At 43.0% G+C, this 18,173-nt stretch overlaps 1 pseudogene; it reads right to left on the reverse strand.

The window, feature by feature from the left end:
* The window catches only part of LOC132820030 (sodium- and chloride-dependent neutral and basic amino acid transporter B(0+)-like), a 100,119-nt pseudogene that overhangs the window by 61,479 nt on the left and 20,467 nt on the right, over nucleotides 1-18,173 (reverse strand).

Genomic DNA, 18,173 nt, shown 5'->3' on the forward strand with positions numbered 1-18,173 from the left:
GTGAGTAATACACTTTGGCGGGAGAATAGAGGAGGTGAATATTATTTGACTGAAAAGAACTGCAGAAAGCTGCAGCACAGAGGATTTTGGGGTTCCTTGTGCATAAATCTGAAAAGCCTGGCCTTTTAAATTTAATATGGGTATGAGGAAAGTGAAAATGGTTAGTTTGGCCTTTATTTCAAGCAAACAGAATACAAAAATAGGTAAGCTTTGTTATAAATGTTCAAGGCACTAGTGAGGACCATGGCTGGAATATTCGGAACAGTTTCTATTCCTCCATGGGATGAGGATGCCACTGGCTCAGTAGAATTTATCGTCCATCCCAGAGAGCAGTTAAGAGTCAACCATATGCTATGTGTCCAGAGTCACATGTTGTCCAGACCAGGTAAGGATAGCAGTTTCTTTCCCTGAGGACATTAGCAAACCAGAGGGTTTTTTTCAATCATTGACATTGATTCAAGGTCATAATTGGACTCTTAATTCTAGATTTTTATTGAATTCAATAAAACGGGGCAGCACAGTGATTCAGTGGTGAGCAATGTTGCCTCACAGCACCACGGACCTGGGTTCAAATCCAGCCTCAGGTGGCTGTCTGTGTGGATTTGCACATTCTCCCCATGTCTGTATGGGTTTCCTCCAGGTGCTCCAGTTTCCTCCCACAGTCCAAAGTTATGCAGCTTGGTTGGACTGGCCGTGCTAATTTCCTCTATAATGTCCACGGATGTGCAGGCTAGGCTGGTTAGGCATGGAAATGCATGATTACGGGGATAGGGTCTGGGGGGTCTGGGTCTGGGTAGGATGCTCATCAAAGAGTTGGTGTGCACTCGTTGGGCCAAATGGCCCGCTTCCACATTGCAGAGATTTTATGATTCAAATTGCACCATTTGCCATGATGGGATTCGAGCCTGGATCCCTAAGGCAGTACCTGGGTTAACAATCCAGCGATTATATCATCAGGTCATCATCGCCCCCTCAAAAAATTATATTGGCTTTGGAGCTGTCCAAAGAAGGTTCATGAGATTAATTTCGGATATGGAGAGATTTTCTTTTCAGGATGTGTTCGAGTAGTTTGGGCTTGAGCTCTTTTGAATTTCGTGAATAAGAGGCGATCTATTTTGAAAAGTATATGTTTGTTAACGATTGTGCTTGATCAGATATAGGAATAGAGGCTGTTTTCACTTATGCTAGAGTCTGGGACCAGAAGGCATCTCCTGAGAACCAGAGGGTTACATATTTAAGACAGAGATGAGGAAGACTTTTTGCTCTTAGAGTGCAGTGGTATTCTTTTTACCCCAGAGTGCTGTTGAGGCTAGGTATATAAGTCTATTCATGTAAGATAGATTGTAAATCAGAAAAGGAATCAAACATTGTGGGGAAATGGTAGGAAAGTGGAGTGAAGGATAGTCAAATCAGCCATGACCTCATTGAATGGTGGCGCAAAATCAGTGGGTGAATGGCCTACTTCAACTCCTCTGTCTTATGGTCTCATTGTCTTAAGTACTTATATTGCTATAAAACTCATACTTACACAGTCTGGGCTCTGTGCTGCCTCACTACATACAACAAACACACAGTAACTGCAAGTTGGCTGCTAATATTATCACTGCTACTGAAGGTCAGTCAGGAACCTTTGTACATCACATATTTGTGAAGCAATCTAACAGCAGAAAGATAAACTCCCTATGTGATCTTGGATTTGTGCAATAATACAAATATCAGCAATTAACAAGACAATGACTGTAGTAAAATTGGCTGAAAATCCAGCAAAAACAAGTGGATCCTGAGTGAAGGATGCAAAAAAATGATGTTGTGTGTTTCATGCTGGTTTCTGGAACCAATTAGGTTTCATTGTCAGGAAGAGCAAGTGAATTCTGATACACGTCTGCCAGCATCTGATTCATTTGGTCTGATTTTTATTAAAAAAACCTTAATTTTCACAAAGTACTTTAAATTTAATATGTTTATTTGTTTCGGTCTTTTTATGATTGACTGACCATAGATCCAGCTGAGACCGATGAGTTGCAGGAGAGCTGTTATAACGAGAATCCAGTCCGTAACGTAATGATCCATTAAATTTAGCCAGTAAATCCCAGCCTAAAATTAAATGGAAAATTCAAAAATGTTACACAGGAAAATGATCGTACTCTTACTTTCAAATTCAGACTTTGATGAGATTTGAAAAATGTATACATGTAAGTGCTTATAATAAAAGCACAATTCTAACTAAAGCAAATTCAGAAGTCACAATGTCAGGTTATATTCCAACAGATTTATTTGAAATCACAAGCTTCTTCATCAGATGATGAAGGAGCAGTGCTCTGAAAGCTTCTGATTTCAAATAAACCTGTTGGATTATAGCCTGACATCGTATGACTTCTGAAATTGTCCACTCCAGTCCAACATTGTCACTTCCACATCATAACTAAAGCAAAATACTACAGATGCTGGAAATCTGAAACAAACACAGAAATTCCTGGAAAAAAATCAGCAGGTCTGGCAGTATCTGTGGAGAAAGAAACTAACATATTGATTCCAGTCTGGTACAACTCATCTTCAGAACTGTTCCAACACAATTCTAACTCGATGCTCAATATTCCCTCATTCATTTGTGTGTGGGATTCAATTATGTTGCTGTTCCCTCTTTCCATTCTCACCTGAAAGTCATTTTTGAAATGGGGAGATCAGAATTTACCTGCAGTGTTCCAAATGTGATCTCACGTGATCAAATAAGTGAAGAGGTTACCTCAGAGTCCAATTGGACCTTGATCAGCTGGGCCAATGGGCTGAGGAGTGACAGATGGGGTTTAATTTAGATAAATGTGAGGTGCTGCATTTTCGAAAAGTAAGTTAGGGCAGAATTTATACACTTAATGTTAAGGTCCCGGGGAGCGTTGTTGAACAAAGAGACCTTGGGGCGCAGTTTCATGCAGAAGGTGGTGTGTGTATGGAAGTTTTGGAGGCTGGTATAATTACAACATTTAAAAGGCTTTTGGATGGATATATAATAGGAATAGTCTAGAGTGATATGGGCCCAATGCTGGCAAATAAGACTACATTAATTTAGGATATCTGATACCATGGATGAAGGATCTGTTTCTGTGCTGTACATCTCTGACTTTATGACCCTATGGGCGGCATGGTGGCTCAGTAGTTAGCACTACTGCCTCACAGCGCCAGAGACCCAGGTTCAATTCCGCCTCAGGCAACTGTCTGTGTGGAGTTTGCACATTCTCCCTGTGTCTGCGTGAGCACTCTCCGGGTGTTCTGGTTTCCTCCCACACTCCAAAAATGTGCAGGTTAGGTGAGTTGGCCATGCTAAATTGTCTGTAGTGTTAGGTGTAGGGAATGGGTCTGGGTGGGTTGCTCTTCGGAGGGTTGGTGTGGACTTGTTGGGCCGAAGGGGCCTGTTTCCACATTGTAAGTAATCTAATCTAATCTAAATACATCCTAGATTTAGACATCATGACCCCTCATGTACATCTTAACTTTTTGCCTCCAGTTTTAACTGCCTGGGGAACATTGCATTAATGGGATTTGTGAAATTACCAACTCTCCCCACTCAGTATCTGAACTACATTCCCATTCAACACAAATATCTGAATAAGGGAACATGGCTCAGGAGTAGGCCATCCTGTCCCTGGGGCTTACTCCACCATTTAATAAGGTTAAAATCACACACCAGGTTATGATCCAACAGGTTTATTTGGAAGCACTAGCTTTCTGACCGCCGCTCCTTCATCAGGTGGTTATGGAGTATAAGATCGTATGACATAGAATTCAAAGCAAACTTTTGAAAGCTAGTGCTTCCAAAAGAACCTGTTGGACTATAACCTGGTGATATGTGATTTTCAACTTTGTACATCCGAGTCCAACACTGGCACCTCCACATAATTTAATAAGGTTACCGCTGTTATGAATTGCTTTGAATATATTTGCGTCCTTCTTTCCATAATACAAGCAATACTGTATACAGACTCTCACATTATGGAACCATCAGTGCACTGTATAACTGAAGCTTAACATCTCTACTTTTGTATCCACTCAGCCTTGCAGCAAATGATAAAGTTATATTAGCTTTCCCAAATATATAGGTGAGGACTGCAAATGCTGGAGATCAAAGTTGAAGAGTGCGGTGCTGGAAAAACACAGCCAGTCAGGCAGCATCTGAGGAGCAGGAGAGTTGATGTTTTGGGCATAAGCCCTTCATCAGGAATGAGGCTTGTGGGCCAAGGGGGCTGAGAGATAAATGGGAGAGGGATGAGGCTGGGGGGGAGGATAGCTGAGAATGCACTAGGTAATATATCTCCCTCCCCACCCCTATCCATGGTCCATAAAGACCATTCCTTCTGCAACTCCCTTGTTCAGTCCATGCCCCCACCAACCCACCCTCCTATCCTGGCACCTTCCCCTGCCACCAAAAGAATTGCAAAACTCCACCCACGCCTCCCCACTTACCTCCGTCCAAGGCCCCAAAGGAGCCTTCCACATCTGTCAGAGATTTATCTGCACTTCCACACAATCATCTACTATGTCTGTTGCTCCCAATGTGGTCTCCTCTACATCGGGGAGACAGAACTCCAGTTTGCAGAACGTTTCAGAGGGCATCTCCAGGACACACGCTCAAACAATCCCATTGCCCCATTGCCGAACACTTTAACTCCCCATTCACTAAGGACATGCAAGGCCTGGGCCTCCTCCACCGCCAAACCCTAACCACCCGATGCCTGGAGGAAGAATGCCTCATCTTCCACATTGGGACCCTCCAACCACATAGGATCAATGTGGATTTCACCAGTTTCCTCATTTTCCCTCCCCCCACCTTATCCCAGATGCAACTTTCCAACTGGACACCACCCTCTTGACCTGTCCTACCTGTCCATCTTCCTTCCCACCTATCTACTCCATCCTCCTCTCTGACCTATCGCCTTCACCCACAACTTCATCTACCTATCGCATTCTCAGCTACCTTACCCCCAGCCCACTCCTTCTCTCATTTATCTGTCAGCCCTCTTGGGCCACCAGCCTCACTCCTGATGAAGGTCTCATACCCAAAACATTGATTTTCCTGCTCGTTGGATTCTGCCTGATCTGCTGTGCTTTTCCAGCAGCACACTCTTCGTTTTTCCTAAATATATTGGAGGGTTGTTTTTCAGACTGGAGGCCTGTGACCAGTGGAGTGCCACAAGGATTGCTGCTGGGTCCTCTACTTTTTGTCATTTATATAAATGATTTGGATGTGAGCTTAAGAGGTACAGTTAGTAAATTTGCAGATGACACCAAAATTGGAGTGTAGTGGACAGCGAAGAAGGTTACCTCAGATTACAACAGGATCTTGATCAGATGGGCCAATGGGCTGAGAAGTGACAGATGGAGTTTAATTCAGATAAATGCGAGGTGCTGCATTTTGGGAAAGCAAATCTTAGGACTTATATGCTTAATGGTAAGGGCGGAGGGAGTGTTACTGAACAAAGAGACCTTGGAGTGGAATCGCTGGTAGATAGGATCGTGAAGAAGGCATTTGGTATGCTTTCCTTTATTGGTTAGAGTATTGAGTACAGGAGTTAGAAGGTCATGATGCGGCTGTACAGGACATTGGTTAGACCACTGTTGAAATATTGTGTGCAATTCTAGTCTCCTTCCTATTGGAAAGATTAGATTAGATTATTTACAGTGTGGAAACAAGCCCTTCGGCCCAACAAGTCCACACCGATCCGCCGAAGCGCAACCCACTCAGACCCATTCCCCTACATTTACCCCTTCATCTAACACTATGGGCAATTTAACTTGGCCAATTCACCTAACTTGCACATTTTTGGATTGTGGGAGGAAACCGGCGCACCGGAGGAAACCCACACAGACACGGGGAGAATGTGCAAACTCCACACAGAGAGTCACCTGAGGCGGGAATTGAACCCGGGTCTCTGGCGCTGTGAGGCAGCAGTGCTAACCACTGTGCCATCGTTGTGAAATATGAAAGGGTTCAGAAAAGATTTACAAGGATGTTGCCAGGGTTGGAGGATTTTGAGCTATAGGGAGAGGTTGAACAGGCTGGGGCTGTTTTCCTTGGCACGTCGGAGGCTGAGGGTGATCTTATAGAGGTGTACAAAATTATGAGGGGCATAGATAGGATAAATAGACAAAGTTCCCTGGGGTCAGGGAGTCCAGAACTGGAGGGCCTAGGTTTAGGGTGAGAGGGGAAAGATATAATAGAGACCTAAGGGGCAACTTTTTTCCACACAGAGGGTAGTACGTGTATGGAATGAGCTACCAGAGGAAGTGGTGGAGGCTGGTACAATTGCAACATTCAGAAGGCAATTGGATGGGTATATGAAAGGAAGGGTTTGGAGGGATATGGGCTGGGTGCTGGCAGGTTGGACTAGATTGGGTTGGGATATCTGGTCAGCATGGACAGATTGGACTAAAGGGTCTGTTTCCATGCTATACATCTCTATGACTCTATATGCTGCATCTGCACAGTAACTTTTGATTGTCACGCATCCTTCTGTCTCTCAGAGTTCTGCAATCTCTAATCATTTTGATATGATGTTTTATTTTTTATTCTTCCTGCTAAAAGGGAAACACTTCATGTTTTCCTACATTATACTCCATTTGCTACATCTTTGCCCACCGACTTAAACCATCTTTCTCTTTTTATAGCCCCCTTATGTCTTCCTTGAAAATTACTTTCCAAATTTATGTCATCAGCAACTTTGGTAACTGTGTCTTCTACTGCTTCATCTATGTCATTGATGTAAATTGTAAATCATTCAAATGCCAGAATTGACCCTGAGGCACGCCACTTGTTACATCATGAGAACCTGAAAAAAAACACATTTGTGCTGACTCTCTGTTTACTATTAGCCAGCTAATTTTCTGTCCATGTCAATATGCTAACCCCTGTACCATGAGCTCCTATGTTCTACAATAAATATTAATGTGACACTTTATCAAATGCCTCTGGAAATATAAGAAAAAGTACATCCACCATTTCCCCATTATCCAAACACTCATATTATTTCTGAAATAATTCTAACAAATTGGTGAAATATGTTCTCTCCCTTCACAAGACCGTACTGGCTCTATTTGACTACTTCAAAACCTACATTGTCATGCCACAAATTCCTTAATAATAATTGCTAACATTTTACTTATGATAGATAGTAAGTTAACTGCTCTGTATTTCTTTCTTTTTGAATAAAAGATTTATATTTTCTAACCCAGTCATAGAGTCAAAAGGTGTGGTGCTGGAAAAGCACAGCTGGTCAGGCAGCATCCAAGGAGCAGGAGACAATAGACAATAGACAATAGGTGCAGGAGTAGGCCATTCAGCCCTTCGAGCCTGCACCGCCATTCAATATGATCATGGCTGATCATTCCTAATCAGTATCCGCTTCCTGCCTTATCTCCAAACCTTTGATTCCACTATCTTTGAGAGCTCTATCCAACTCTTTCTTAAATGAATCCAGAGACTGGGCCTCCACTGCCCTCTTGGGTAGAGCATTCCACACAGCCACCACTCTCTGGGTGAAGAAGTTTCTCCTCATCTCTGTCCTAAATGGTCTACCCCGTATTTTTAAGCTGTGTCCTCTGGTTCGGCACTCACCCATCAGCGGAAACATGTTTCCTGCTGCCAGAGTGTCCAATCCTTTCATAATCTTATACGTCTCAATCATATCCCCTCTCAGTCTTCTAAACTCAAGGGTATACAAGCCCAGTCGCTTCAGTCTTTCAGTGTAAGGTAATCCCTCCATTCCAGGAATTGACCTTGTGAACCTACGCTGCACTCCCTCAATAGCCAGAATGTCTTTCCTCAAATTTGGCGACCAGAACTGCACACAGTACTCCAGGTGTGGTCTCACCAGGGCCCTGTACAGCTGCAGAAGCACCTCTTTGCTTCTGTACTCAATCCCTCTTGTTATGAAGGCCAGCATGCTATTAGCTTTCTTCACTACCTGCTGTACCTGCATGCTTGCCTTCATTGACTGGTGTACAAGAACACCCAGATCTCTCTGTACTGCCCCTTTACCTAAATTAATTCCATTGAGGTAGTAATCTGCCTTCCTGTTCTTGCCACCAAAGTGGATAACCATACATTTATCCACATTAAACTGCATCTGCCATGCATCTGCCCACTCACCTAACTTGTCCAGGTCACCCTGTAATCTCCTAACATCCTCATCACATTTCACCCTGCCACCCAGCTTTGTATCATCAGCAAACTTGCTAATGTTATCGCTGATGCCATCTTCTATATCATTAACATATATTGTAAAAAGCTGCGGTCCCACACGGATCCTTGCGGTACCCCACTGGTCACTGCCTGCCATTCCGAAATGGAGCCGTTTATCACTACCCTTTGTTTCCTATCAGCCAACCAATTTTCAATCCAATCTAGTACTTTGTCCCCAATACCATGCGCCCTAAGTTTACTCACTAACCTCCTATGTGGAACTTTATCAAAAGCTTTCTGAAAGTCCAGGTACATTACATCTACTGGATCTCCCTTATCCATCTTCAGAGTTACATCCTCAAAAAACTCCAGAAGATTAGTCAAGCACGATTTCCCCTTCATAAATCCATGCTGACTCTGTCCTATCCTGTTACTACTATCCAGATGTGCCGTAATCTCATCCTTTATAATAGACTCCAGCATCTTTCCCACCACTGAGGTCAGACTAACTGGTCTATAATTTCCTGCTTTCTCTCTCCCACCTTTCTTAAAAAGTGGTATAACATTAGCCAGTCTCCAATCCTCAGGTACCGATCCCGAATCTATCGAATTCTGGAAAATAATCACCAACGCATCCACGATTTCCCGAGCCACCTCCTTCAGTACCCTGGGATGTAGACCATCAGGCCCGGGGACTTATCAACCTTCAGACCTAACAGTCTCTCCAACACCAAATCCTGGCAAATACAGATTCCCTTAAGTTCAGGTCCTTCGGTCACTGCTACCTCAGGGTCTTCCCCAGTCTTGTGTCTTCCCCAGTGAACACAGATCTGAAGTACCCATTTAATTCTTCTGCCATTTCTTTGTTCCCTGTAATATATTCCCCTGTTTCTGTCTTCAAGGGCCCAATTTTAGTCCTAAACATTTTTTTGCCTTGCACATACTTGAAAAAGCTTTTACTATCCTCCTTTATATTATTGGCCAGTTTACCTTCGTATCTCATTTTTCCTCTGCGTATTTCCTTCTTAGTAATCCTCTGTTGTTCTTTAAAAGCTTCCCAGTCCTCTGTTTTCCCACTTATCTTTGCTATGTTATACTTTTTCTCTTTTAACTTTATATGTTTCTTAACTTCCCTCGTCAGCCACGGCCACCCATGCCTCCTCCTGGGATCTTTCTTCCTTTTAGGAATGAACTGATCCTGCAACTTCTGCATTATACACAGAAATATCTGCCATTGTTCCACCACGGTCATCCCTGCTAAGGTATTGCACCATTGAACTTTGGCCAGCTCCTCCCTCATAGCTCCATAGTTCCCTTTATTCAACAGAAGTACTGTCACTTCCGACTGTACCCTCTCCCTCTCAAATTGCAGATTGAAACTTAATGTATTATGGTCACTACTTCCCAATGGCTCCTTCACTTCGAGGTCTCTGACCAATTCTGGTTAATTACACAATACTAGATCCAGAATTGCCTTCTCCCTGGTCGGCTCCAGCACCAGCTGCTCTAAGAATGCATCTCTGAAGCACTCCATAAAGTCTCTTTCTTGAGGTCCAATACCATCCTGATTCTCCCAGTCTACCTGCATGTTAACATTCCCCATAACAACTGTAGTAACATCTTTACCACAGGTCAATTTCAGCTCCTGATTCAACTTACATCCGACATCCAGACTACTGTTTGGGGGCCTGTAGATGACTCCCAAGAGGGTCGTTTTACCCTTAGTATTTCGCAGCTCTATCCACACTGACTCTACATTCCCTGACTCTAGGTCCCCCCGCGCAAGGGACTGAATATCGTCCCTTTCCAACAAGGCCACTCCACCCCCTCTGCCCGTCAGTCTGTCCTTACGATAGCACGTGTAGCCTTGAATATTCATTTCCCAGGCCCTGTCCACTTGAAGCCACGTCTCAGTTATCCCCACAATATCGTATCTGCCAATTTCCAAAAGAGCCTCAAGCTCATCCATCTTATTTCTAATGCTTCGTGCGTTCATATACAGCATTTTTAATTTGTTACTGCTCTCACCCTTCCCATCAACCCCTATTCCACTCAACCTTACAGCATGATCCCTTTTTGAATTTTCTGCCTCATTGATACAGTTGTCTTTCTTGACTTCTCTTGTTCTAACTTTTCCTTCAACTTCCTTTTTGTACATCCAGTTTGTCCCCTCCCCCCGCTACTTAGTTTAAATGTAGCGGTGTTGCAGTAGAAAACCTGCCTGCCAGAATGCTGATCCCTAACCTGTTAAGGTGCAAACCGTCTCTCTTGTAGAATTTATGTTTGCCACAAAATGTACCCCAGTGATTCAAGAACTTAAATCCTTGCTTCCTGCACCAGTTCCCCAACCACACATTCAAGTCCATTATCTCCCTGTTTCTGGCCTCACCAGCCCGAGGAACTGGAAGCAAACCAGAGATAACCACCTTGGACGTCCTGCTTTTCAGCCTTCTTCCTCGTTCTCCAAAGTCCCGCTGTAGTATGTGCCTCCTCTTCTTCCCGACATCATTTGTGCCGACATGTACCACCACCTCTGGCTCTTCACCCTCGTCCTTGAGGATTTCCTGCACTCTGTCCGCGATGTCTTTCACCCTGGCACCAGGAAGACAACACACCATCTTTAAATCCCGTCTGCTGCCACAAAAACCCCGGTCAGTTCCTCTCACGATGGAGTCCCCTATTACCACGGCTCTATGCGATGTCCGACTCTTCCGCTCTGCCTCTGCGCCAACTTTTGATTGACAGACCTGGCCGCCTCGCGGACTGGCAGTGTCATCAGTCTCCACTGTTTCCAACAGCTTCAACTTGTTCCTGACAGGTACTTCTCCCGGGGTCTCTTGCACCTGTCTCCTCTCTGCCTTCCTCATCGTCTGCTCTCTTCTGCTCTCTTCTGGCATGATTGGTGTAATAACCTCGCTGAAGGTCTTGTCCAGAAAGATCTCATTCCCTCGGATGAGCATAAGGTCCTCGAGTTCTTTCATCAGCGCTGCAATATGCTCGGTCAATAGCTGACTGTGCACACACTTTCCGCACATGTACGAGTCAGACACACCAGAGTCGTTGACCTCCCACATCAAGCACATAGCGCACTGAACCAGCTGGGCAGTCATGTCTTCACCCTCTTCAACTGTGGCGTAATCACTTCACTCAACCTCCTTTTCAAAGACTCCTGAGCTGAAGCCTCACTCTTCGATTAAAAACTTCCTTAGACCCTTGTTTTGTAGCAAGCCTGTGGACTCTTAATTTAGGTTCTTAACACACCCACTCTAATAGCAAATCACTTACCTTCCCGACCGACTTTGCGCTCCGCCTGAACTTCCGCCCAGCTCCCGCCGCTCTCTGCTGCGAAAAGAGAGAGTTGACGTTTTGAGCACAAGCTCTTCATTTCTGATTAAGGGCTTAAGCTCAAAACATCGACTCTACTGCTCCTCAGATGCTGTCTGACCAGTCGTGCTTTTCCAGCGCCACACTTTTTGACTCTAATCTCCAGCATCTGAAGTCCTCACTTTCTCATGTCGGCCCGACCAAGTAAAGGACATTAGTGAACCAAAGGGGTGTTTCTAACAATCAACAATGGATTCATTTGAATTCATTAGACTCTTAATTCCAGAGTCTATTGAATTCAAATTATACCATCTGCCGTGGCAGGATTCAAACCTGGATTCCCAAAACATTCCCTGGATCTCTGGATTAACAGTCTACCGATAATACCAGTAGGCCATTGTCTCCCCTAAGGCTAGGCTAAGCTAAGCATGTTTGCAGACAGTGAGGGAGAAAATTCTGATGCCGATGATCATGACATGATGCTGAGTTGCAGCATCTAACATCAAAGCAACTGAGTTACCAGTCAAGAGCAACTGAAAATAACACACTTCTCTTCAAATCGGTATACAATCACCAGGTCAGAATGAGTTGTCAAACCTCCAAAACGATTTATTGATGGTTGGATTATCAATCTTCTTAATTCACATTTTTATTGTTTGTTGGTAACCTCAGTCAATGCAGAAGTTGAACCTGTGTTGTTGGTGCCCTCTCCCCCCCGCCCCCCCCCCCCCCCACCCCCCCCCCCCCCCATTGTAAATCAGCCATCCAGGAGAAAGTGAGGACTACAGATACTGGAAATCAGAGTCAAAACGTGTGGTGCTGGAATCATCTTCCTGTTAAAGAGCTTATGGTCGAAACATCAACTCTCCTGCTCCTCAGATGCTGCCTGACGGCTGTGCTTTTCCAGCATCACTCTCTTTAAAACCAACCATCCAGCCAACTGAGCCAAAAGAAAACAGTGTGGTGGTGGTGGATAAGCAGGAATATCATAGGGGATAGTGGAGGAGCTGATCATCACAGGAGGAGACTGAAGAGAAACAGAAGGAACATCGGTGAAAAGGGAGAAGGCTAGGAGAGGTGGGGAGGGTATATAATGTAGAGGAGGAGGGTAGAGTGTGAACAAATCAAAGGAAACATTAACGGCCGCATCTTTCTCTTAACTGGCTCATACAGAGGGCTAGCAGAGAATGTGCACTATAATGGGAAGGGTTCAAGATCTCTTCCTGCACAACGCAATTATACCCAACAGAAACAGAAATTGAAGAATATGATTGCACAAGGCCTCATTTGAAGGCTTGGCAATGAAGGGAAGCTTTTGCTACAGATTAAAAGTGAATGAACAATTCCGTGTCTCAAACATAATTTCTCTCAGAGAGAAGCACTTGGGTGCACCAACAGTGACAATGGTGGTGGAGCTGGTGGGAAGCAGAGAGTATTCCACATACAGCCATGCAGGAGCATTCACAGGTACATGTATCTGGAAGTTAAGGGCATAGGGATCAGGCTGTTCTGCCACCTGCGGAATTCTAAAAGCAAAGGAATGTGGATGCTGGAAATCTGAAACAAGAACAAAATTTGCCAGAGAAACTCAGCAGGTCAGACAGCTTCTGTGGAGAGAAAGCAGAGTCAACATTTCAGGACCAGTGATCCTTCTTCAGAACTCATTGTTGCTAGGAAAAGATGGGATATACACTGAAGACAGGGATTGGGAGAACGGAGTGAACAACAGGTGGAGATGGAGCCCACACAAAGAGAGAACACTTGTTGGGCAGACAAAGGAATGGATACTGTTGAGCCTGGGCGAAAGAAAAGTTGCTTATGGGGACCATTAGTGAGTGAAAATGGGTTAGCTGCGATGAAAGGAGCCCAAGGTCATCTGGAAACTCTGGTCAGCATCCCATTTCCATTTGGGGTCCCTGCAGTTGTCAGGACTCGATATCAAGTTCAATATTTTTCGGGCCTGAGCACCTTCATCCATGTCATCCCTCCCACTGGGCCTGACCTTGTCAAAACAGTGTTGGGGCATACATAATGGTAAATTCATTGCTTTTGGATCCAATATTCTATCATAATAACTGTTTGAACATAGGACAGAAAACATTTCTTCTGGTATGCACTATCACAAATTTCCATATGTACCAGTTTAGTAAATGATTCATTGTAGGAACAAAACATTGAAAATGATTTGACATAAACCACTTTGATATTTGTTACAATCTGGGCTACTTCAGACACAATGAGAGGTGTACCAACGCCAAATTAGACAATGGCTGTTTGGCTGCACTTACAAAAAAATTACATAAGAAAACATCATCAATATCAATCCAGATGAATATTGGTCAACAGTAAGAAAAAAGACAATGAATGATTCACAACTGAGGGCATTTTGGAAAGTTATTATCAAAGTCCGGCCTGATGGGATACAAAACGTGCCAGATGTGCTCCAAGGGATTTAGCCAGACAAGGATGAGCCAGGGACCCTCAAGAGGCATGCTTTTCAAACATAAACAGATGCTTGTAGCTGAAGCTCTTTAGTAAACTCTATTGCCTCATTATACCAGGGGCATATGGGCATAGGGTGAAAAAGGCCCCTGTACAGCTCACTGTGTATTGCTCAGTTCACAACAGAAAAATCGAGAAGACTGTGAGGGTGTATCAGGCATGTCAAAGTCAGCCACCACATCAACAGAAAAAAAATTTCTCTACCCTCACAAGATTCCAATATATCTTTGGTTGAAGCTTGTAACAGATTTACTTACCATCCACGGTGACAATTTTCACCAAGTCACTGAGTAATATTCCAATTTTCCAACCACCAGACATTGGAAGGATTACTCAACTACACCCATGGTAATCACCATAAGTATAAAGTGCATTGTGTACCTGGAGAAAATATCTGAAATTGGATCATACTGCACTGATAAATATTTTATGGACCTAGGATACCTTGGATGTGTACTACATGGGGTCTAAATCATGTGACAGCCTCACCACATTATCCCAGACCCAATATTTTTGCTGAATGAAATGGTTCATACTATTCAGCCATCCGTCATGAAATGAGCAACTGGACACCATCTCCATATTGCCATGTCACACTTCATAACAATACGTCTAGGTATGGGCTTTCTATTACCAGCAACAATCACATTAAAAAGCAAGTCAGGACACATTTGCCAAGTCATGAACAGTCCAATTTCCTGTAAATATGGGATAAACATCTTGAACATTCAGGCAGAATAAAAACAGCACTCATTTGACATCTGGGTGTGGAATTATCTAGTTTGTGAGAGTGGTAAAAGGTTTGAATCATACATCCCATCCAGGGAACATGGTCACCCACAGAAGTACTCAGAAAGTGCAGTGAGCCTTAAACCCAAGGAGTCACAATATCTAATGGAACAATGAGAAAGAGGAATAGAAAATAATTTGGGGAATTGTACAACATTCTAACATTGAGCATTCTGACTGTGCACAGAACGCCACCAGAGGTAAACTCAGGGAATGAAAATGTTGAACGCAACCATGAAAATAATCTCCTCTTTAACAAAAGGAAAGTCACCAAAATATCAGTGAGCCAAGAACAGTCAGTTGATAAATCTAGATCACAGGACAGAAAGAAGATCATGAGATCTGGAAGGATTATTAAATTATTGATTCATTATACAACCACTTAAAGTCTTAAACAGTTCAATTCTTAAACTCCTAAGCACAGTGACCTATTTTTGGAGTGATAGTTCTCACAACCAGTCTGAGATATTTATTTTCATTCATGTATGTTATAGGAATATAGTAATATCATTTTAAGAAGAACATGCTGATGAGCATATAACCTTGATATAATACATGTCACTGACAGCTATAGACTTGTTCAGTGTGCAGTACATATTGCGAAGGGAGAGCAGCTATGCTTCCCTGTAACAACTAACCGCGATAACGAATGTGTCTGCTGAGCAATTTTATGACATAATAAACTGAACCGTGGTCCTGTTTCCCAGTCCTATTGTAAGAGTGGATTATCTGAGAATAAACTCAGAATCACAGCAAGATATCAATATGACATGATCACTGCACAACATTAAACAACTGCAAAAAGAAAGGACCAGAACACTAATGCCTTCTTTATTTTTTCATCCTGTGAATTTGATCACCTTTTACAGTTACTGAGTACATGTGAAAACAGCTGATATCACTGAAATACAACCTACCTGTGTCACACATAGAAGGCCAAGCAGATAAAATAACGAACAAACACCAGCTGTCAGAAGAAGGCGCTTTGATTGGACCAATGTAGGGAACTGGTCTTGCAGGGCTGTCATAACTGTTTCTAATGGAAGAAAATGTCAAATGAAGACATTAATTAATAACTTGCACAATGACAGGACAAAACACCACTGGACACACCAAAGCCCTGGAGTAAAAGGTTTCTGCATCCATTTTTCTGGCTCTGAGATATGTATTTTTCCCCCAGTTGTATTTTTCCTGTTGCTCTGATGCAGAGGAAAACTGCATCATCGTTATCCTCAAATATCACGTAGGGTGTTTCAACATGAGTGAGTTTCAACATGAGTGAGTTTCAACATGAGTGAATAAGTTTGCTGACCATCCTGCTCCCTGTAAGGCAGGTAAATAAAAATCCCCATCTCTTGAACAGCAAGATCTGTCTCAACGAAAAGATAAATTCTAGGCATGAGAGCAAAGAAAAGATATAGAACATTAACATCTGAGATTGAAAATCACCACAATAGCTATTGGGCAGAGGAACATAGAAATTAGGAGCGAGTGGACAATTCAGCCCTTCAAACCCACTCTACCATTTGTCACATTCATGGCTGTTCTTATTGTGGTCGCAATTCCTGCCTGTTTCCCACAGCCCTTTGTCCCATTTTTCATCAAAACATATCTATTTCTTTCTTGAATTTGTTGATTGATTCTGCCTCTTCTGCACTCTGGGGCAGTGAGATCCACAGATTCACAACCCTGTCAGAGAAATAGTTTCTCCTCACCCCAGTTTTGAACCTACTTCCTCTCAGGCTATATCTATGACCTCTTGTTCAAGACTGTCCGACATGGAGGAATATCTGTTCCACATCTACCTTATCAATCCCCTTGAGCATTTTATGTGTGTCAATCAGATCATCCCTCATTCTTCTGATCTCCAGCGAGTACAAGTCCAACGTATTCAATTGTTCCTCATATGACAGCCCTTTCATCCCTTGAATCAACCTGGAGAACCTCCTCGGAACTGCTTTTAATGCCACCACATCCTTCCTCAAGTAAAGAAACCAGAACTGGATACAATACTCCAAGTATGGTCTCAACATCATCTCATACAATTGTGACAACATTACTTTTATAAACCAGTTCTTTTGCAATAAATGCCAAGATTCCACTTGCCTTTCTTATTAGATGCAGCCCCTACATCCCCACTTTCTGTGATTCATACACAAGGACACCCAGATCCCTCTACACTGAGGCACTTTGAATCTGCTTCTGATTTAATTAATAATTTGCTCTTTCATTATTCTTGCCAAAATATGTAACCTCGTACCTATCCACGTTAAATTCCATCTGCCAGATTCTAGTTCATTCTCTAGCTGTGAATTTTGTTTTGTTACATTCTGTCCCTCCCGGCAGCTCATTGATATAGATTGTCAACAATTGATGTCAGAGGATTGAACCCTGTGCTACCCCAATAGTTACAGTTCGCCAGAAGGACCCATTTATCCCGCCCCTCTGCTTTCTGTCAGTCAACCAATCCTCTATCCGAACCAATACTCTACCCCAAACACCCTCCGGTCTAACCTTTTGTATCAGTCTTAATGCAGCACCTTATCAATGTCTTCTGGAGGTCTAGATATAACACATCCACTGTGTCCCCATTATCCAACTTGATAGTTACATCCTCAAAAATTCCAACAATTTTGTCAAGTTCAACTTGTCCTGTATGAAACCATGCTGCCACTGGGGAATTGAGCTTTGTTGTTCCAAGTGGTCAGTTCTCTCCCTTATTATTGACTCCAGCAACTTCCTCATGACTGAGGTCAAACTAATTGATCTACAATTTTCCATGATTTGCCTATTTCTTTTTTCAAATACAGGCTTCACATTAAAGTGTTTCCAAATCACTGGCACCTTTCCAGAATCGAGGAAATTTTGGAATGTAGTAACTAATATATCCACTATCTCTGCTGCCTTAGGGTGCAGGCCATCAGGTCCTGGGGACTAATCTGCCTTTAATCCCATCAGTTTACTTAATACCTTTTCCCTAGTAATTTCACCAAGTTCCTCTATAGTAACTGCAGATTTTGGGAAGAAATTATAATCTTCCACTGCAAAAAGACACAAAATACTGGTTTAGTGCCTCTGCCATTTCTGAGTTTCCCATAATTACCTCACCATTTCCACCCTCTAAAGGGCCACCATTTACTTTCACTACTCTCTTCCTTTTTATATACTTATAGAAGCTTTTGGTGTCAGAGCTTATGGTTTTTGCTAGTTTCCTTTTATTGATCTCCTGATTCTCCAGAGTGTCTCAAACATTTGCAGTATGATATGCCCTAGTTTTTGTCTTTATGTTATCCTCGACCTCCTTGTTAAGCCATGGATTATCTTTTACCTTTCTATAATTCCTTTTCCTCTCAGGAATATACTTTAATTGACAGATATTTAGTAACTC

Source organism: Hemiscyllium ocellatum, chromosome 11 (assembly GCF_020745735.1).
Source record: "Hemiscyllium ocellatum isolate sHemOce1 chromosome 11, sHemOce1.pat.X.cur, whole genome shotgun sequence".
Taxonomy (NCBI): Eukaryota; Metazoa; Chordata; class Chondrichthyes; order Orectolobiformes; family Hemiscylliidae; genus Hemiscyllium; species Hemiscyllium ocellatum.